Source organism: Oryzias latipes, chromosome 6 (assembly GCF_053564925.1).
Source record: "Oryzias latipes strain Hd-rR chromosome 6, Olatipes_Hd-rR_3.1".
Lineage (NCBI taxonomy): Eukaryota > Metazoa > Chordata > Actinopteri > Beloniformes > Adrianichthyidae > Oryzias > Oryzias latipes.
In genome coordinates this window covers 10,353,195-10,374,503 of record NC_136242.1, presented here as the reverse complement: position 1 = coordinate 10,374,503, position 21,309 = coordinate 10,353,195, and the positions used below count along the sequence as shown (strand labels likewise).

At 42.7% G+C, this 21,309-nt stretch overlaps 12 non-coding genes and 4 pseudogenes across 12 annotated transcripts; all 16 read left to right on the top strand.

Annotated features, from left to right (window-relative positions):
* The first annotated feature begins 100 nt into the window (after positions 1-100).
* LOC144992901 (U2 spliceosomal RNA) lies at positions 101-287 on the top strand. The gene has a single exon (XR_013656948.1). It is a non-coding gene; the product is annotated as a U2 spliceosomal RNA (small nuclear RNA).
* A 682-nt stretch (positions 288-969) lies between these two features.
* LOC144992952 (U2 spliceosomal RNA) lies at positions 970-1,162 on the top strand. The gene has a single exon (XR_013656982.1). It is a non-coding gene; the product is annotated as a U2 spliceosomal RNA (small nuclear RNA).
* Positions 1,163-6,259: 5,097 nt separating this feature from the next.
* On the top strand, positions 6,260-6,447 carry LOC144992890 (U2 spliceosomal RNA). The gene has a single exon (XR_013656942.1). It is a non-coding gene; the product is annotated as a U2 spliceosomal RNA (small nuclear RNA).
* Positions 6,448-7,129: 682 nt separating this feature from the next.
* Positions 7,130-7,352, top strand: LOC144992875 (U2 spliceosomal RNA; annotated as a pseudogene).
* Positions 7,353-8,034: 682 nt separating this feature from the next.
* On the top strand, positions 8,035-8,225 carry LOC144992595 (U2 spliceosomal RNA). The gene has a single exon (XR_013656665.1). It is a non-coding gene; the product is annotated as a U2 spliceosomal RNA (small nuclear RNA).
* Positions 8,226-8,907: 682 nt separating this feature from the next.
* On the top strand, positions 8,908-9,098 carry LOC144992763 (U2 spliceosomal RNA). The gene has a single exon (XR_013656830.1). It is a non-coding gene; the product is annotated as a U2 spliceosomal RNA (small nuclear RNA).
* A 682-nt stretch (positions 9,099-9,780) lies between these two features.
* Positions 9,781-9,971, top strand: LOC144992815 (U2 spliceosomal RNA). Its single transcript, XR_013656878.1, has one exon. It is a non-coding gene; the product is annotated as a U2 spliceosomal RNA (small nuclear RNA).
* A 682-nt stretch (positions 9,972-10,653) lies between these two features.
* LOC144992789 (U2 spliceosomal RNA) lies at positions 10,654-10,844 on the top strand. The gene has a single exon (XR_013656853.1). It is a non-coding gene; the product is annotated as a U2 spliceosomal RNA (small nuclear RNA).
* Positions 10,845-11,526: 682 nt separating this feature from the next.
* LOC144992798 (U2 spliceosomal RNA) lies at positions 11,527-11,717 on the top strand. Its single transcript, XR_013656862.1, has one exon. It is a non-coding gene; the product is annotated as a U2 spliceosomal RNA (small nuclear RNA).
* Positions 11,718-12,399: 682 nt separating this feature from the next.
* On the top strand, positions 12,400-12,590 carry LOC144992593 (U2 spliceosomal RNA). Its single transcript, XR_013656663.1, has one exon. It is a non-coding gene; the product is annotated as a U2 spliceosomal RNA (small nuclear RNA).
* Positions 12,591-13,272: 682 nt separating this feature from the next.
* On the top strand, positions 13,273-13,450 carry LOC144992932 (U2 spliceosomal RNA; annotated as a pseudogene).
* A 3,188-nt stretch (positions 13,451-16,638) lies between these two features.
* On the top strand, positions 16,639-16,826 carry LOC144992889 (U2 spliceosomal RNA). The gene has a single exon (XR_013656941.1). It is a non-coding gene; the product is annotated as a U2 spliceosomal RNA (small nuclear RNA).
* Positions 16,827-17,508: 682 nt separating this feature from the next.
* On the top strand, positions 17,509-17,730 carry LOC144992873 (U2 spliceosomal RNA; annotated as a pseudogene).
* A 682-nt stretch (positions 17,731-18,412) lies between these two features.
* Positions 18,413-18,603, top strand: LOC144992592 (U2 spliceosomal RNA). The gene has a single exon (XR_013656662.1). It is a non-coding gene; the product is annotated as a U2 spliceosomal RNA (small nuclear RNA).
* Positions 18,604-19,285: 682 nt separating this feature from the next.
* On the top strand, positions 19,286-19,476 carry LOC144992814 (U2 spliceosomal RNA). The gene has a single exon (XR_013656877.1). It is a non-coding gene; the product is annotated as a U2 spliceosomal RNA (small nuclear RNA).
* A 682-nt stretch (positions 19,477-20,158) lies between these two features.
* On the top strand, positions 20,159-20,279 carry LOC144992926 (U2 spliceosomal RNA; annotated as a pseudogene).
* The last annotated feature ends 1,030 nt before the right edge of the window (positions 20,280-21,309 follow it).

Here is a 21,309-nt window from a genome sequence, read left to right as displayed (position 1 = left end):
TGACTGGAGGATCACCGGTGCCTCACTCCAAGACTCAGGAAAAACTTGCCTAATGGCAATAGAAACATTCTGACCATTGCAGTTGTACCTGAATAACTAAATAAACTTTTAAAAAAAAAAAAAAAAAAAAAAAATCTGTTCTTATCAGTTTAATATCTGATATGTCCTCCAGTGGAGGACAACGTATTAAGCTGATTTTTGAAGAACGGATGTGAAGGTGGAGCTTGCTCTATTCACTCCATGCATTGACCCAGTATTGCAGTGTTTCTGGGAACAGTGCCCACATCTTTAAATTGGTACAAAGAAAAAGTTTTTAGTCCAGCTGGTAGTGCTTGATTAATGTTAAAACGACTGTTTAGGTGAAATTAAATTCTGCCAGACTGTAACACTGTTTGCAAGTCACAGCACTCTCAAGGAGTCTGCTGTTGCAGCAGGGCATGGATGACATCATCCACGGCCAAACGTTTGATGCAGTGGAGGGGGCATGGTCCTCAAAGTCATCAAGTTAAAGGTTTTGTATCAGCGTCAGCATGCAACTTTTGATGTAGTGGAGGGGCTGTGTTCATTCAATGCTGTTGTTCAAAGGTACCACATCAGTGACACAAAACACCCTAGAAGGCTAAATTCAATCCACTTGAATGCAGTCAGCATAAAGCCTATGAGTCAAGTTTTCTTCAACTGTTTGTGTGTCTACGGTTAATTTGTGTCTCTAAATGTATACGTGAAAAATGATCCAAATATGGATATTTGTGAATTCATACGACCTACATTCTAGAACCGACATAGGTGTGTATACAAGACAGTGTTTCCTACTGACTGGCTGCTTTTTTCATTCACATCATGACATGTGAAGCTTTTGTGGGGAGCTGGGATTTGAGGTGGGTCACCAAGTCCCACCTATTAACAGGCGTCCATGAGTCCAGTGTCCTGCTGCAAGAGTTGCTCTCATTGGCAGTGAAGTGGTTAGTTATCGCTTCTCGGCCTTTTGGCTAGGATCAAGTGTAGTATCTGTTCTTATCAGAGCTGTCCTTGCATCTTGCCAAACGACAGAGACTGTGATCACTCCGACGGTTGTTGATGCTCGTCTGTTGTGACTTGCCATCGTACAAACTACTGGAGATATCGGTGCTGCGCAATTGAACGTTTACTTTTCCTACTGAACTGTCAATGTCCTTTTTCTGTTCAGGTGTCCTGGAGCAATCCAAGTTAAGGTAATTACTCCTGCCAAGCTCACCCGCCTGTGGTGCCTCCAAAATGTCAGCAGCTTCTGCGGGCATGCGGAGGCACCACAGCGTCCGGTTTACCTTTCAGGAAATTGAAGGTAAGGTAACTTACATGTCCAGGCTTGATTTTTCAAGGAACTTGGTCCAGAAAACCCTAGGTTTCAAACCTGAAGACCTGAACTGTATCTTGACCTTACCATTGAACAAAGGTTTTGATGTAAGCTTTCGAACTAGCTCTACTCTCAGCGAATTCTGGACTCGTTTTGAAAACATGAAATCCCATTTTGCACTTTTCACAGTAGAAAAGCTTACAGACAATTCAATGAAAACCGTCATTGTCAAAATGTTTAATGAAACTGTTAATGCAGAAGACATTTGTGTGTGGTTGGGCAGATACTGTTCTGTAAAAGGTCAAGCTGTTAAGGTTAGGGATGTAGACGGTATTTGGAACTGTGCCTGGCGAGTGCCTGTCAATCTAAGACAAGACCCACAAGGTTTCCAGGGTCTAAAACATCTCCCATCCCTGATAGTGCTGGGGGAGAATAGAGGTTATGTTTACTACCAAGGACAACCTAAACTTTGCAGAAGGTGTGGAGAGCATGGCCATCTGGTGGAAGATTGTTCAAAACCTTTCTGTGGTAAATGTAGACACACTGGTCATGTGTATGAGGAGTGCCCAAATGGCCGTCAATGTAACCTCTGTGGTGAAACAAACCATCTCTTTAGAAACTGTCCTAAGTCATTTGCAAATAAACTTAAAACTGGGAAGAGCAAACCTGACACACCTGTGGTAGGTCTCACTAATGAGACACCTCCTGATGCAGCACACCTGCAGGAGATTGCGCAAATGATAACTGACAAAGAGGAAGAGCCACTCCAAATCCTCCCAATCAGTGAACTAGAGAAAGACAATGGTAAAATCGAACAAAATGTAAGAAAAGACATGACTATGAAAAATGACCACAGGATTCTTCACGATGGACAACCTAAAAGACCAGCTCCGGTCTCGCCATCAGACTCTCTGCTGGCAGTAGAAAAGAAGGGCAGAACTGAGGATCCTACGAAGGAATCCTTCAGTGAAGAATCACGTGTGTTCCTCCCACCAGACTCCCCCAATGAAATTTCCTTTTTGGCTTTTAATCTACAGTCGACCCCCTTAAACTCACTTGAAGCTGACTTTCATCAGGAAAATACATCAGCAGTTGAAAATTCAAAGAAACCCAACCCGTTAGTCCTGACGGCCCAAGACATTGACAGAGATTTCCTCCCAACAGATGGGACATAAACTGACTATTACTAACCTGGTCTCCCTCCCTTACATGACAATACCTGCCTTAACTTTCTTTTTCATACTTATGACAATTACTCTAGTGACAATAAATGTAAGAAGTATAAAATCTCAAGTCAGAGCCAATGGCATCCTGACATACCTGCAAAGTGTGAAGTCCGATGTAATTTGTCTACAAGAGTGCGGCATCCCGTACTGCAGTAGTTATAAAACGTGGGAAGATCTGTGGCCAAATAGATCGCTATGGAGTGGGTCAAATGAAAACAAAAATGACGGTGTGGCTATCTTGATTAAAAACCCTTATATATCGGTTAAAGGTTTCACTGTTATACGAGATGGCAGAGCCCTGTTAGCACGCTTATCATTTATGGGCAGAGACTTGAACGTTTTGAACCTTTATGGTTACAATGATAAGAATGCAAGATACAAACTTTTAGAAGATGTGCAAAGTTTTATGTTAGGCAGAGCCCCGTTTATAATGGTAGGGGACTTTAACTGCATACTAAGCAGGACAGACCGAAATAAAACTGGGACATTTTATAAATTGGATAAAACATCTCACTTACTACGGCGTATGGTTCAGGACTTTAGGCTGACTGACTGTTACAAAACTTTGCATCCGCTTGATGGTGGGTTCACTTGGTTCAGTGGGGACAACTCTGTAGCATCACGTATAGATTATGTGTTTACCAGAGATTGTCTCCCCATAAATGCCACACTTACCCCAGTCTTTTTTTCAGACCACCACATGTTGACGTGCACAGCTGAGTTAAATCTGAGTGTAACACCAGGGAAAGGTCTCTGGAAACTAAACTGCTCACTTTTAGAGCAGGAAGATCTTGTGGAAGAATACAAAGAACTATACAGGGGATGGCAAACACTACAGGACCTGTATACTTTTAGAGCTCCCTGGTGGGAGATGGTTAAAAAAAGAACTCAGAGCTTCTTTAAAACAGCAGGCAGAAAGGGAAAAGCAAAAGATAAAAGACGCACGACTGACCTCCAGAGGCGCTTACAAAGGTACTACAATTTAAATAAACAAGGGATGGATTTTAATGAAGAAATTAAAGACGTAAAAAAAGAAATGATGGAATTAACAGAGAAAGTTAGTAAAGGAGCCATTATTAGAAGCAGAGAACGAGAGATAGAAGAGGGGGAAAAGTGTACACGTTTTTTCTTTAAGAAAGTCATCAGTAAAACTGACACCATGGTAACTCTCCAGAAAGGAGATGGCTCCCTAACCCAAACCACAGAAGAATTACTCACGACCCTTGAAGACTATTACAGAGAACTATATAGCACTAAATTGCTAAATGAAGAAGCCTTACATGACATTCTGACTAAAGTGGAGCACACCCATAGTCTAAACACAAATTTTGAGAAGTTAGTCCAGGATTTAACAGTGACAGAATTGACCAAGTGTCTGACTTCCTTTGAGAAAGGAAAATCACCAGGGATGGATGGGCTCCCTGTGGAGTTCTACTTGACCTTTTGGGACTTATTAGCACCAGATATGTTAACATTGTTCACAGAATTTGAAAACCTGGACCAATTACCTGACAGTTTTAGGACCGGCATAGTAACATTAATCTACAAAACCAAAGAAAAGACAGACTTAAAGAATTGGAGACCCATTTCCTTACTTAATGTGGATTGTAAACTTTTCAGCAAACTCCTTGCCACAAGACTAACATCTTGCCTAGAGGACCTGGTTCATCAGGATCAGGTTTGTGCCATACCTGGACGCAAAATCACGGACCATCTCATTCTCATAAGAGACTTGATCAGCCTCTCTAAAGACAGGTCAAACCGCTTGGCAATAATGAATTTGGACTTTGAAAAAGCTTTTGATCGCGTATCCCATCAGTACCTGTTTGCGTTGTTGGCAAGACTTGGCCTCCCGGAACGTTTTGTCAGATGGATAAAATTGCTCTACAAAAACATCTCCAGCAAAGTAGCTGTGAATGGTCTTTTAACAAAGAAAGTTAACATTAACTCTGGTGTGCGACAAGGTTGCCCTTTGTCAGCGTTACTATATATTCTCTGCATAGAACCCTTGGCACAGATATTAAGGACAGACGGATACATTCAAGGTCTTCACATACCAGGTACTGGCGGCCTCGATGTGAAGTGCCTTTTATATATGGATGACATCAATATTATATGTGCAGACAGCCGGTCGATAACCAGGGCACTGGAACTGACCGAGTGGTATGGTCAAGCTTCTGGAGCAAAATTGAACAGACACAAGACCAAAATCCAATTTTATGGACCATGGACACATACTGAAACGGAGAGTCTTTCTCTGCAGGTGACCTCAAATAACCAGAAAATCTTGGGAGTATGGTTTGACAAAGAAGGCGAGGGAGGAAATAACTGGCCAGAGGTAGTTTCAAAAGTGCGACAAAGACTAGGCTTTTGGTCAACAAGAAAGCTAACAATGGAGGGGAAGGTTCTGGTCTTGAAAGCAGTAATCCTCCCTTTATTTCTGTTAATCAGCTCAGTATTTATGCCACCACTAAGAGTCAGGAGAACCTTAGAACGAGAAATGTTCTATTTTTTGTGGAACTCCAAATGGGAAAGACTAAAAAGAGAAATAATGAAAAGCCCAAAAGAAAAAGGGGGTAAGGGTGTACCGGACCTGTACCCTTTTCTCGGAGCGCACTATATCAGCTTGCACACCAAGCATATTGTGGGCAAATCTAAAAGCGTAAAGACAGCTGCATTGGTTAGATTTTGGATGGGAGTCTATGTTAAAAAGTTAGGTCTAGGAAACATTGATCTGAGAATTCCAATGTCTTTCACGCTAAACAAAAACTACAAAGAAATACAAATCTTTCTTCAGAAATTCAACTTGGAAGGATCAAACAGGGATGCACTGACAAATCACAGACTGCTTATTTCTTCCATACAGGAGCAAAGACCTGTGTGTCGAGTAAGGGGATTTGGAGAAGAGGAGTCAAAGAGAGTCTGGTACCTGGTGAACCATCCTCTTCTTCCCAACCGGCTGAAAGATCTGTCGTGGATGGTGGCTCATGAGGTTCTCCCGGTCAGGACTGTTATGCACTCCCGGGGCATGTCCAGAATTCCTCTTTGCCCCCGTCCAGGTTGTGGCGCGCCAGAGACGGTGAGGCACCTGTTCTGGGAGTGCAGTGCTGCTGTAGACCAGTGGGCGACAGCTGGCTCCTCCGGCTTCCCGTACTTGCCAGCAAAGGAAGATCTTACAGCACAACTAGTGCTCTATGGGAGGAGGCAATGCTCAGATCAGAAGGCTGAATGCACTACATTACAATGGCTCTCCCTAGCCGCCATAAAAGACGCCATGTGGACTTCCAGGAATTTGCTGGTGAGAAAGCACAGGCAGATCCCCCCCGTGGGTGTGATACGATTGGCCGCAGCAACGGTACACCTTGCCATGACTGCAGGCGGCAGGCCATGAACACATCCACAAAGAAGAATCGCCTTGTCGCCCATTCGGATGGGAGGAGCTGGAGTCCCACAGGATAAAGGTCAAAGCAGCGACGGTCTGACTCTACGGAAAAGGCAGCTGGAAAGGAGCACAAAGGGGAGGACCTCCTCTGAGCGCCACACTGAAAAGATCCAGAAAATGCTGAAAAGAAGATGACTGGAGGATCACCGGTGCCTCACTCCAAGACTCAGGAAAAACTTGCCTAATGGCAATAGAAACATTCTGACCATTGCAGTTGTACCTGAATAACTAAATAAACTTTAAAAAAAAAAAAAAAAAAAATCTGTTCTTATCAGATTAATTAAAAAAAAAAATCTGTTCTTATCAGTTTAATATCTGATATGTCCTCCTGTGGAGGACAACGTATTAAGCCGATTTTTGAAGAACGGATGTGAAGGTGGAGCTTGCTCTATTCACTCCATGCATTGACCCAGTATTGCAGTGTTTCTGGGAACAGTGCCCACATCTTTAAATTGGTACAAAGAAAAAGTTTATAGTCCAGCTGGTAGTGCTTGATTAATGTTAAAACGACAGTTTAGGTGAAATTAAATTCTGCCAGACTGTAACACTGTTTGCAAGTCACAGCACTCTCAAGGAGTCTGCTGTTGCAGCAGGGCATGGATGACATCATCCACGGCCAAACGTTTGATGCAGTGGAGGGGGCATGGTCCTCAAAGTCATCAAGTTAAAGGTTTTGCATCAGCGTCAGCATGCAACTTTTGATGTAGTGGAGGGGCTGTGTTCATTCAATGCTGTTGTTCAAAGGTACCACATCAGTGACACAAAACACCCTAGAAGGCTAAATTCAATCCACTTGAATGCAGTCAGCATAAAGCCTATGAGTCAAGTTTTCTTCAACTGTTTGTGTGTCTACGGTTAATTTGTGTCTCTAAATGTATACGTGAAAAATGATCCAAATATGGATATTTGTGAATTCATACGACCTACATTCTAGAACCGACATAGGTGTGTATACAAGACAGTGTTTCCTACTGACTGGCTGCTTTTTTCATTCACATCAGGACATGTGAAGCTTTTGTGGGGAGCTGGGATTTGAGGTGGGTCACCAAGTCCCACCTATTAACAGGCGTCCATGAGTCCAGTGTCCTGCTGCAAGAGTTGCTCTCATTGGCAGTGAAGTGGTTAGTTATCGCTTCTCGGCCTTTTGGCTAAGATCAAGTGTAGTATCTGTTCTTATCAGATTAATTAAAAAAAAAAATCTGTTCTTATCAGTTTAATATCTGATATGTCCTCCAGTGGAGGACAACGTATTAAGCCGATTTTTGAAGAACGGATGTGAAGGTGGAGCTTGCTCTATTCACTCCATGCATTGACCCAGTATTGCAGTGTTTCTGGGAACAGCGCCCACATCTTTAAATTGGTACAAAGAAAAAGTTTATAGTCCAGCTGGTAGTGCTTGATTAATGTTAAAACGACTGTTTAGGTGAAATTAAATTCTGCCAGACTGTAACACTGTTTGCAAGTCACAGCACTCTCAAGGAGTCTGCTGTTGCAGCAGGGCATGGATGACATCATCCACTGCCAAACGTTTGATGCAGTGGAGGGGGCATGGTCCTCAAAGTCATCAAGTTAAAGGTTTTGCATCAGCGTCAGCATGCAACTTTTGATGTAGTGGAGGGGCTGTGTTCATTCAATGCTGTTGTTCAAAGGTACCACATCAGTGACACAAAACACCCTAGAAGGCTAAATTCAATCCACTTGAATGCAGTCAGCATAAAGCCTATGAGTCAAGTTTTCTTCAACTGTTTGTGTGTCTAAGGTTAATTTGTGTCTCTAAATGTATACGTGAAAAATGATCCAAATATGGATATTTGTGAATTCATACGACCTACATTCTAGAACCGACATAGGTGTGTATACAAGACAGTGTTTCCTACTGACTGGCTGCTTTTTTCATTCACATCAGGACATGTGAAGTTTTTGTGGGGAGCTGGGATTTGAGGTGGGTCACCAAGTCCCACCTATTAACAGGCGTCCATGAGTCCAGTGTCCTGCTGCAAGAGTTGCTCTCATTGGCAGTGAAGTGGTTAGTTATCGCTTCTCGGCCTTTTGGCTAAGATCAAGTGTAGTATCTGTTCTTATCAGTTTAATATCTGATATGTCCTCCAGTGGAGGACAACGTATTAAGCCGATTTTTGAAGAACGGATGTGAAGGTGGAGCTTGCTCTATTCACTCCATGCATTGACCCAGTATTGCAGTGTTTCTGGGAACAGTGCCCACATCTTTAAATTGGTACAAAGAAAAAGTTTATAGTCCAGCTGGTAGTGCTTGATTAATGTTAAAACGACTGTTTAGGTGAAATTAAATTCTGCCAGACTGTAACACTGTTTGCAAGTCACAGCACTCTCAAGGAGTCTGCTGTTGCAGCAGGGCATGGATGACATCATCCACGGCCAAACGTTTGATGCAGTGGAGGGGGCATGGTCCTCAAAGTCATCAAGTTAAAGGTTTTGCATCAGCGTCAGCATGCAACTTTTGATGTAGTGGAGGGGCTGTGTTCATTCAATGCTGTTGTTCAAAGGTACCACATCAGTGACACAAAACACCCTAGAAGGCTAAATTCAATCCACTTGAATGCAGTCAGCATAAAGCCTATGAGTCAAGTTTTCTTCAACTGTTTGTGTGTCTACGGTTAATTTGTGTCTCTAAATGTATACGTGAAAAATGATCCAAATATGGATATTTGTGAATTCATACGACCTACATTCTAGAACCGACATAGGTGTGTATACAAGACAGTGTTTCCTACTGACTGGCTGCTTTTTTCATTCACATCAGGACATGTGAAGCTTTTGTGGGGAGCTGGGATTTGAGGTGGGTCACCAAGTCCCACCTATTAACAGGCGTCCATGAGTCCAGTGTCCTGCTGCAAGAGTTGCTCTCATTGGCAGTGAAGTGGTTAGTGATCGCTTCTCGGCCTTTTGGCTAAGATCAAGTGTAGTATCTGTTCTTATCAGTTTAATATCTGATATGTCTTCCAGTGGAGGACAACGTATTAAGCCGATTTTTGAAGAACGGATGTGAAGGTGGAGCTTGCTCTATTCACTCCATGCATTGACCCAGTATTGCAGTGTTTCTGGGAACAGTGCCCACATCTTTAAATTGGTACAAAGAAAAAGTTTATAGTCCAGCTGGTAGTGCTTGATTAATGTTAAAACGACTGTTTAGGTGAAATTAAATTCTGCCAGACTGTAACACTGTTTGCAAGTCACAGCACTCTCAAGGAGTCTGCTGTTGCAGCAGGGCATGGATGACATCATCCACGGCCAAACGTTTGATGCAGTGGAGGGGGCATGGTCCTCAAAGTCATCAAGTTAAAGGTTTTGCATCAGCGTCAGCATGCAACTTTTGATGTAGTGGAGGGGCTGTGTTCATTCAATGCTGTTGTTCAAAGGTACCACATCAGTGACACAAAACACCCTAGAAGGCTAAATTCAATCCACTTGAATGCAGTCAGCATAAAGCCTATGAGTCAAGTTTTCTTCAACTGTTTGTGTGTCTACGGTTAATTTGTGTCTCTAAATGTATACGTGAAAAATGATCCAAATATGGATATTTGTGAATTCATACGACCTACATTCTAGAACCGACATAGGTGTGTATACAAGACAGTGTTTCCTACTGACTGGCTGCTTTTTTCATTCACATCAGGACATGTGAAGCTTTTGTGGGGAGCTGGGATTTGAGGTGGGTCACCAAGTCCCACCTATTAACAGGCGTTCATGAGTCCAGTGTCCTGCTGCAAGAGTTGCTCTCATTGGCAGTGAAGTGATTAGTTATCGCTTCTCGGCCTTTTGGCTAAGATCAAGTGTAGTATCTTTTCTTATCAGTTTAATATCTGATATGTCCTCCAGTGGAGGACAACGTATTAAGCCGATTTTTGAAGAACGGATGTGAAGGTGGAGCTTGCTCTATTCACTCCATGCATTGACCCAGTATTGCAGTGTTTCTGGGAACAGTGCCCACATCTTTAAATTGGTACAAAGAAAAAGTTTATAGTCCAGCTGGTAGTGCTTGATTAATGTTAAAACGACTGTTTAGGTGAAATTAAATTCTGCCAGACTGTAACACTGTTTGCAAGTCACAGCACTCTCAAGGAGTCTGCTGTTGCAGCAGGGCATGGATGACATCATCCACGGCCAAACGTTTGATGCAGTGGAGGGGGCATGGTCCTCAAAGTCATCAAGTTAAAGGTTTTGCATCAGCGTCAGCATGCAACTTTTGATGTAGTGGAGGGGCTGTGTTCATTCAATGCTGTTGTTCAAAGGTACCACATCAGTGACACAAAACACCCTAGAAGGCTAAATTCAATCCACTTGAATGCAGTCAGCATAAAGCCTATGAGTCAAGTTTTCTTCAACTGTTTGTGTGTCTACGGTTAATTTGTGTCTCTAAATGTATACGTGAAAAATGATCCAAATATGGATATTTGTGAATTCATACGACCTACATTCTAGAACCGACATAGGTGTGTATACAAGACAGTGTTTCCTACTGACTGGCTGCTTTTTTCATTCACATCAGGACATGTGAAGCTTTTGTGGGGAGCTGGGATTTGAGGTGGGTCACCAAGTCCCACCTATTAACAGGCGTCCATGAGTCCAGTGTCCTGCTGCAAGAGTTGCTCTCATTGGCAGTGAAGTGGTTAGTGATCGCTTCTTGGCCTTTTGGCTAAGATCAAGTGTAGTATCTGTTCTTATCAGTTTAATATCTGATATGTCCTCCAGTGGAGGACAACATATTAAGCCGATTTTTGAAGAACGGATGTGAAGGTGGAGCTTGCTCTATTCACTCCATGCATTGACCCAGTATTGCAGTGTTTCTGGGAACAGTGCCAACATCTTTAAATTGGTACAAAGAAAAAGTTTTTAGTCCAGCTGGTAGTGCTTGATTAATGTTAAAACGACTGTTTAGGTGAAATTAAATTCTGCCAGACTGTAACACTGTTTGCAAGTCACAGCACTCTCAAGGAGTCTGCTGTTGCAGCAGGGCATGGATGACATCATCCACTGCCAAACGTTTGATGCAGTGGAGGGGGCATGGTCCTCAAAGTCATCAAGTTAAAGGTTTTGCATCAGCGTCAGCATGCAACTTTTGATGTAGTGGAGGGGCTGTGTTCATTCAATGCTGTTGTTCAAAGGTACCACATCAGTGACACAAAACACCCTAGAAGGCTAAATTCAATCCACTTGAATGCAGTCAGCATAAAGCCTATGAGTCAAGTTTTCTTCAACTGTTTGTGTGTCTACGGTTAATTTGTGTCTCTAAATGTATACGTGAAAAATGATCCAAATATGGATATTTGTGAATTCATACGACCTACATTCTAGAACCGACATAGGTGTGTATACAAGACAGTGTTTCCTACTGACTGGCTGCTTTTTTCATTCACATCAGGACATGTGAAGTTTTTGTGGGGAGCTGGGATTTGAGGTGGGTCACCAAGTCCCACCTATTAACAGGCGTCCATGAGTCCAGTGTCCTGCTGCAAGAGTTGCTCTCATTGGCAGTGAAGTGGTTAGTTATCGCTTCTCGGCCTTTTGGCTAAGATCAAGTGTAGTATCTGTTCTTATCAGTTTAATATCTGATATGTCCTCCAGTGGAGGACAACGTATTAAGCCGATTTTTGAAGAACGGATGTGAAGGTGGAGCTTGCTCTATTCACTCCATGCATTGACCCAATATTGCAGTGTTTCTGGGAACAGTGCCCACATCTTTAAATTGGTACAAAGAAAAAGTTTTTAGTCCAGCTGGTAGTGCTTGATTAATGTTAAAACGACTGTTTAGGTGAAATTAAATTCTGCCAGACTGTAACACTGTTTGCAAGTCACAGCACTCTCAAGGAGTCTGCTGTTGCAGCAGGGCATGGATGACATCATCCACGGCCAAACGTTTGATGCAGTGGAGGGGGCATGGTCCTCAAAGTCATCAAGTTAAAGGTTTTGCATCAGCGTCAGCATGCAACTTTTGATGTAGTGGAGGGGCTGTGTTCATTCAATGCTGTTGTTCAAAGGTACCACATCAGTGACACAAAACACCCTAGAAGGCTAAATTCAATCCACTTGAATGCAGTCAGCATAAAGCCTATGAGTCAAGTTTTCTTCAACTGTTTGTGTGTCTACGGTTAATTTGTGTCTCTAAATGTATACGTGAAAAATGATCCAAATATGGATATTTGTGAATTCATACGACCTACATTCTAGAACCGACATAGGTGTGTATACAAGACAGTGTTTCCTACTGACTGGCTGCTTTTTTCATTCACATCAGGACATGTGAAGCTTTTGTGGGGAGCTGGGATTTGAGGTGGGTCACCAAGTCCCACCTATTAACAGGCGTCCATGAGTCCAGTGTCCTGCTGCAAGAGTTGCTCTCATTGGCAGTGAAGTGGTTAGTTATCGCTTCTCGGCCTTTTGGCTAAGATCAAGTGTAGTATCTGTTCTTATCAGTTTAATATCTGATATGTCCTCCAGTGGAGGACAACGTATTAAGCCGATTTTTGAAGAACGGATGTGAAGGTGGAGCTTGCTCTATTCACTCCATGCATTGACCCAGTATTGCAGTGTTTCTGGGAACAGTGCCCACATCTTTAAATTGGTACAAAGAAAAAGTTTTTAGTCCAGCTGGTAGTGCTTGATTAATGTTAAAACGACTGTTTAGGTGAAATTAAATTCTGCCAGACTGTAACACTGTTTGCAAGTCACAGCACTCTCAAGGAGTCTGCTGTTGCAGCAGGGCATGGATGACATCATCCACGGCCAAACGTTTGATGCAGTGGAGGGGGCATGGTCCTCAAAGTCATCAAGTTAAAGGTTTTGCATCAGCGTCAGCATGCAACTTTTGATGTAGTGGAGGGGCTGTGTTCATTCAATGCTGTTGTTCAAAGGTACCACATCAGTGACACAAAACACCCTAGAAGGCTAAATTCAATCCACTTGAATGCAGTCAGCATAAAGCCTATGAGTCAAGTTTTCTTCAACTGTTTGTGTGTCTACGGTTAATTTGTGTCTCTAAATGTATACGTGAAAAATGATCCAAATATGGATATTTGTGAATTCATACGACCTACATTCTAGAACCGACATAGGTGTGTATACAAGACAGTGTTTCCTACTGACTGGCTGCTTTTTTCATTCACATCAGGACATGTGAAGCTTTTGTGGGGAGCTGGGATTTGAGGTGGGTCACCAAGTCCCACCTATTAACAGGCGTCCATGAGTCCAGTGTCCTGCTGCAAGAGTTGCTCTCATTGAGAGTGAAGTGATTAGTTATTGCTTCTCGGCCTTTTGGCTAAGATCAAGTGTAGTATCTGTTCTTATCAGTGTGCAAAGTTTTATGTTAGGCAGAGCCCCGTTTATAATGGTAGGGGACTTTAACTGCATACTAAGCAGGACAGACCGAAATAAAACTGGGACATTTTATAAATTGGATAAAACATCTCACTTACTACGGCGTATGGTTCAGGACTTTAGGCTGACTGACTGTTACAAAACTTTGCATCCGCTTGATGGTGGGTTCACTTGGTTCAGTGGGGACAACTCTGTAGCATCACGTATAGATTATGTGTTTACCAGAGATTGTCTCCCCATAAATGCCACACTTACCCCAGTCTTTTTTTCAGACCACCACATGTTGACGTGCACAGCTGAGTTAAATCTGAGTGTAACACCAGGGAAAGGTCTCTGGAAACTAAACTGCTCACTTTTAGAGCAGGAAGATCTTGTGGAAGAATACAAAGAACTATACAGGGGATGGCAAACACTACAGGACCTGTATACTTTTAGAGCTCCCTGGTGGGAGATGGTTAAAAAAAGAACTCAGAGCTTCTTTAAAACAGCAGGCAGAAAGGGAAAAGCAAAAGATAAAAGACGCACGACTGACCTCCAGAGGCGCTTACAAAGGTACTACAATTTAAATAAACAAGGGATGGATTTTAATGAAGAAATTAAAGACGTAAAAAAAGAAATGATGGAATTAACAGAGAAAGTTAGTAAAGGAGCCATTATTAGAAGCAGAGAACGAGAGATAGAAGAGGGGGAAAAGTGTACACGTTTTTTCTTTAAGAAAGTCATCAGTAAAACTGACACCATGGTAACTCTCCAGAAAGGAGATGGCTCCCTAACCCAAACCACAGAAGAATTACTCACGACCCTTGAAGACTATTACAGAGAACTATATAGCACTAAATTGCTAAATGAAGAAGCCTTACATGACATTCTGACTAAAGTGGAGCACACCCATAGTCTAAACACAAATTTTGAGAAGTTAGTCCAGGATTTAACAGTGACAGAATTGACCAAGTGTCTGACTTCCTTTGAGAAAGGAAAATCACCAGGGATGGATGGGCTCCCTGTGGAGTTCTACTTGACCTTTTGGGACTTATTAGCACCAGATATGTTAACATTGTTCACAGAATTTGAAAACCTGGACCAATTACCTGACAGTTTTAGGACCGGCATAGTAACATTAATCTACAAAACCAAAGAAAAGACAGACTTAAAGAATTGGAGACCCATTTCCTTACTTAATGTGGATTGTAAACTTTTCAGCAAACTCCTTGCCACAAGACTAACATCTTGCCTAGAGGACCTGGTTCATCAGGATCAGGTTTGTGCCATACCTGGACGCAAAATCACGGACCATCTCATTCTCATAAGAGACTTGATCAGCCTCTCTAAAGACAGGTCAAACCGCTTGGCAATAATGAATTTGGACTTTGAAAAAGCTTTTGATCGCGTATCCCATCAGTACCTGTTTGCGTTGTTGGCAAGACTTGGCCTCCCGGAACGTTTTGTCAGATGGATAAAATTGCTCTACAAAAACATCTCCAGCAAAGTAGCTGTGAATGGTCTTTTAACAAAGAAAGTTAACATTAACTCTGGTGTGCGACAAGGTTGCCCTTTGTCAGCGTTACTATATATTCTCTGCATAGAACCCTTGGCACAGATATTAAGGACAGACGGATACATTCAAGGTCTTCACATACCAGGTACTGGCGGCCTCGATGTGAAGTGCCTTTTATATATGGATGACATCAATATTATATGTGCAGACAGCCGGTCGATAACCAGGGCACTGGAACTGACCGAGTGGTATGGTCAAGCTTCTGGAGCAAAATTGAACAGACACAAGACCAAAATCCAATTTTATGGACCATGGACACATACTGAAACGGAGAGTCTTTCTCTGCAGGTGACCTCAAATAACCAGAAAATCTTGGGAGTATGGTTTGACAAAGAAGGCGAGGGAGGAAATAACTGGCCAGAGGTAGTTTCAAAAGTGCGACAAAGACTAGGCTTTTGGTCAACAAGAAAGCTAACAATGGAGGGGAAGGTTCTGGTCTTGAAAGCAGTAATCCTCCCTTTATTTCTGTTAATCAGCTCAGTATTTATGCCACCACTAAGAGTCAGGAGAACCTTAGAACGAGAAATGTTCTATTTTTTGTGGAACTCCAAATGGGAAAGACTAAAAAGAGAAATAATGAAAAGCCCAAAAGAAAAAGGGGGTAAGGGTGTACCGGACCTGTACCCTTTTCTCGGAGCGCACTATATCAGCTTGCACACCAAGCATATTGTGGGCAAATCTAAAAGCGTAAAGACAGCTGCATTGGTTAGATTTTGGATGGGAGTCTATGTTAAAAAGTTAGGTCTAGGAAACATTGATCTGAGAATTCCAATGTCTTTCACGCTAAACAAAAACTACAAAGAAATACAAATCTTTCTTCAGAAATTCAACTTGGAAGGATCAAACAGGGATGCACTGACAAATCACAGACTGCTTATTTCTTCCATACAGGAGCAAAGACCTGTGTGTCGAGTAAGGGGATTTGGAGAAGAGGAGTCAAAGAGAGTCTGGTACCTGGTGAACCATCCTCTTCTTCCCAACCGGCTGAAAGATCTGTCGTGGATGGTGGCTCATGAGGTTCTCCCGGTCAGGACTGTTATGCACTCCCGGGGCATGTCCAGAATTCCTCTTTGCCCCCGTCCAGGTTGTGGCGCGCCAGAGACGGTGAGGCACCTGTTCTGGGAGTGCAGTGCTGCTGTAGACCAGTGGGCGACAGCTGGCTCCTCCGGCTTCCCGTACTTGCCAGCAAAGGAAGATCTTACAGCACAACTAGTGCTCTATGGGAGGAGGCAATGCTCAGATCAGAAGGCTGAATGCACTACATTACAATGGCTCTCCCTAGCCGCCATAAAAGACGCCATGTGGACTTCCAGGAATTTGCTGGTGAGAAAGCACAGGCAGATCCCCCCCGTGGGTGTGATCCGATTGGCCGCAGCAACGGTACACCTTGCCATGACTGCAGGCGGCAGGCCATGAACACATCCACAAAGAAGAATCGCCTTGTCGCCCATTCGGATGGGAGGAGCTGGAGTCCCACAGGATAAAGGTCAAAGCAGCGACGGTCTGACTCTACGGAAAAGGCAGCTGGAAAGGAGCACAAAGGGGAGGACCTCCTCTGAGCGCCACACTGAAAAGATCCAGAAAATGCTGAAAAGAAGATGACTGGAGGATCACCGGTGCCTCACTCCAAGACTCAGGAAAAACTTGCCTAATGGCAATAGAAACATTCTGACCATTGCAGTTGTACCTGAATAACTAAATAAACTTTAAAAAAAAAAAAAAAAAAAAAAAAAAATCTGTTCTTATCAGATTAATTAAAAAAAAAAATCTGTTCTTATCAGTTTAATATCTGATATGTCCTCCTGTGGAGGACAACGTATTAAGCCGATTTTTGAAGAACGGATGTGAAGGTGGAGCTTGCTCTATTCACTCCATGCATTGACCCAGTATTGCAGTGTTTCTGGGAACAGTGCCCACATCTTTAAATTGGTACAAAGAAAAAGTTTATAGTCCAGCTGGTAGTGCTTGATTAATGTTAAAACGACAGTTTAGGTGAAATTAAATTCTGCCAGACTGTAACACTGTTTGCAAGTCACAGCACTCTCAAGGAGTCTGCTGTTGCAGCAGGGCATGGATGACATCATCCACGGCCAAACGTTTGATGCAGTGGAGGGGGCATGGTCCTCAAAGTCATCAAGTTAAAGGTTTTGCATCAGCGTCAGCATGCAACTTTTGATGTAGTGGAGGGGCTGTGTTCATTCAATGCTGTTGTTCAAAGGTACCACATCAGTGACACAAAACACCCTAGAAGGCTAAATTCAATCCACTTGAATGCAGTCAGCATAAAGCCTATGAGTCAAGTTTTCTTCAACTGTTTGTGTGTCTACGGTTAATTTGTGTCTCTAAATGTATACGTGAAAAATGATCCAAATATGGATATTTGTGAATTCATACGACCTACATTCTAGAACCGACATAGGTGTGTATACAAGACAGTGTTTCCTACTGACTGGCTGCTTTTTTCATTCACATCAGGACATGTGAAGCTTTTGTGGGGAGCTGGGATTTGAGGTGGGTCACCAAGTCCCACCTATTAACAGGCGTCCATGAGTCCAGTGTCCTGCTGCAAGAGTTGCTCTCATTGGCAGTGAAGTGGTTAGTTATCGCTTCTCGGCCTTTTGGCTAAGATCAAGTGTAGTATCTGTTCTTATCAGATTAATTAAAAAAAAAATCTGTTCTTATCAGTTTAATATCTGATATGTCCTCCAGTGGAGGACAACGTATTAAGCCGATTTTTGAAGAACGGATGTGAAGGTGGAGCTTGCTCTATTCACTCCATGCATTGACCCAGTATTGCAGTGTTTCTGGGAACAGCGCCCACATCTTTAAATTGGTACAAAGAAAAAGTTTATAGTCCAGCTGGTAGTGCTTGATTAATGTTAAAACGACTGTTTAGGTGAAATTAAATTCTGCCAGACTGTAACACTGTTTGCAAGTCACAGCACTCTCAAGGAGTCTGCTGTTGCAGCAGGGCATGGATGACATCATCCACGGCCAAACGTTTGATGCAGTGGAGGGGGCATGGTCCTCAAAGTCATCAAGTTAAAGGTTTTGCATCAGCGTCAGCATGCAACTTTTGATGTAGTGGAGGGGCTGTGTTCATTCAATGCTGTTGTTCAAAGGTACCACATCAGTGACACAAAACACCCTAGAAGGCTAAATTCAATCCACTTGAATGCAGTCAGCATAAAGCCTATGAGTCAAGTTTTCTTCAACTGTTTGTGTGTCTAAGGTTAATTTGTGTCTCTAAATGTATACGTGAAAAATGATCCAAATATGGATATTTGTGAATTCATACGACCTACATTCTAGAACCGACATAGGTGTGTATACAAGACAGTGTTTCCTACTGACTGGCTGCTTTTTTCATTCACATCAGGACATGTGAAGTTTTTGTGGGGAGCTGGGATTTGAGGTGGGTCACCAAGTCCCACCTATTAACAGGCGTCCATGAGTCCAGTGTCCTGCTGCAAGAGTTGCTCTCATTGGCAGTGAAGTGGTTAGTTATCGCTTCTCGGCCTTTTGGCTAAGATCAAGTGTAGTATCTGTTCTTATCAGTTTAATATCTGATATGTCCTCCAGTGGAGGACAACGTATTAAGCCGATTTTTGAAGAACGGATGTGAAGGTGGAGCTTGCTCTATTCACTCCATGCATTGACCCAGTATTGCAGTGTTTCTGGGAACAGTGCCCACATCTTTAAATTGGTACAAAGAAAAAGTTTATAGTCCAGCTGGTAGTGCTTGATTAATGTTAAAACGACTGTTTAGGTGAAATTAAATTCTGCCAGACTGTAACACTGTTTGCAAGTCACAGCACTCTCAAGGAGTCTGCTGTTGCAGCAGGGCATGGATGACATCATCCACGGCCAAACGTTTGATGCAGTGGAGGGGGCATGGTCCTCAAAGTCATCAAGTTAAAGGTTTTGCATCAGCGTCAGCATGCAACTTTTGATGTAGTGGAGGGGCTGTGTTCATTCAATGCTGTTGTTCAAAGGTACCACATCAGTGACACAAAACACCCTAGAAGGCTAAATTCAATCCACTTGAATGCAGTCAGCATAAAGCCTATGAGTCAAGTTTTCTTCAACTGTTTGTGTGTCTACGGTTAATTTGTGTCTCTAAATGTATACGTGAAAAATGATCCAAATATGGATATTTGTGAATTCATACGACCTACATTCTAGAACCGACATAGGTGTGTATACAAGACAGTGTTTCCTACTGACTGGCTGCTTTTTTCATTCACATCAGGACATGTGAAGCTTTTGTGGGGAGCTGGGATTTGAGGTGGGTCACCAAGTCCCACCTATTAACAGGCGTTCATGAGTCCAGTGTCCTGCTGCAAGAGTTGCTCTCATTGGCAGTGAAGTGATTAGTTATCGCTTCTCGGCCTTTTGGCTAAGATCAAGTGTAGTATCTTTTCTTATCAGTTTAATATCTGATATGTCCTCCAGTGGAGGACAACGTATTAAGCCGATTTTTGAAGAACGGATGTGAAGGTGGAGCTTGCTCTATTCACTCCATGCATTGACCCAGTATTGCAGTGTTTCTGGGAACAGTGCCCACATCTTTAAATTGGTACAAAGAAAAAGTTTATAGTCCAGCTGGTAGTGCTTGATTAATGTTAAAACGACTGTTTAGGTGAAATTAAATTCTGCCAGACTGTAACACTGTTTGCAAGTCACAGCACTCTCAAGGAGTCTGCTGTTGCAGCAGGGCATGGATGACATCATCCACGGCCAAACGTTTGATGCAGTGGAGGGGGCATGGTCCTCAAAGTCATCAAGTTAAAGGTTTTGCATCAGCGTCAGCATGCAACTTTTGATGTAGTGGAGGGGCTGTGTTCATTCAATGCTGTTGTTCAAAGGTACCACATCAGTGACACAAAACACCCTAGAAGGCTAAATTCAATCCACTTGAATGCAGTCAGCATAAAGCCTATGAGTCAAGTTTTCTTCAACTGTTTGTGTGTCTACGGTTAATTTGTGTCTCTAAATGTATACGTGAAAAATGATCCAAATATGGATATTTGTGAATTCATACGACCTACATTCTAGAACCGACATAGGTGTGTATACAAGACAGTGTTTCCTACTGACTGGCTGCTTTTTTCATTCACATCAGGACATGTGAAGCTTTTGTGGGGAGCTGGGATTTGAGGTGGGTCACCAAGTCCCACCTATTAACAGGCGTCCATGAGTCCAGTGTCCTGCTGCAAGAGTTGCTCTCATTGGCAGTGAAGTGGTTAGTGATCGCTTCTCGGCCTTTTGGCTAAGATCAAGTGTAGTATCTGTTCTTATCAGTGATCTTATCAGACTTAATGATGGAACTTAATGATGGAATTAACAGAGAAAGTTAGTAAAGGAGCCATTATTAGAAGCAGAGAACGAGAGATAGAAGAGGGGGAAAAGTGTACACGTTTTTTCTTTAAGAAAGTCATCAGTAAAACTGACACCATGGTAACTCTCCAGAAAGGAGATGGCTCCCTAACCCAAACCACAGAAGAATTACTCACGACCCTTGAAGACTATTACAGAGAACTATATAGCACTAAATTGCTAAATGAAGAAGCCTTACATGACATTCTGACTAAAGTGGAGCACACCCATAGTCTAAACACAAATTTTGAGAAGTTAGTCCAGGATTTAACAGCGACAGAATTGACCAAGTGTCTGACTTCCTTTGAGAAAGGAAAATCACCAGGGATGGATGGGCTCCCTGTGGAGTTCTACTTGACCTTTTGGGACTTATTAGCACCAGATATGTTAACATTGTTCACAGAATTTGAAAACCTGGACCAATTACCTGACAGTTTTAGGACCGGCATAGTAACATTAATCTACAAAACCAAAGAAAAGACAGACTTAAAGAATTGGAGACCCATTTCCTTACTTAATGTGGATTGTAAACTTTTCAGCAAACTCCTTGCCACAAGACTAACATCTTGCCTAGAGGACCTGGTTCATCAGGATCAGGTTTGTGCCATACCTGGACGCAAAATCACGGACCATCTCATTCTCATAAGAGACTTGATCAGCCTCTCTAAAGACAGGTCAAACCGCTTGGCAATAATGAATTTGGACTTTGAAAAAGTTTTTGATCGCGTATCCCATCAGTACCTGTTTGCGTTGTTGGCAAGACTTGGCCTCCCGGAACGTTTTGTCAGATGGATAAAATTGCTCTACAAAAACATCTCCAGCAAAGTAGCTGTGAATGGTCTTTTAACAAAGAAAGTTAACATCAACTCTGGTGTGCGACAAGGTTGCCCTTTGTCAGCGTTACTATATATTCTCTGCATAGAACCCTTGGCACAGATATTAAGGACAGACGGATACATTCAAGGTCTTCACATACCAGGTACTGGCGGCCTCGATGTGAAGTGCCTTTTATATATGGATGACA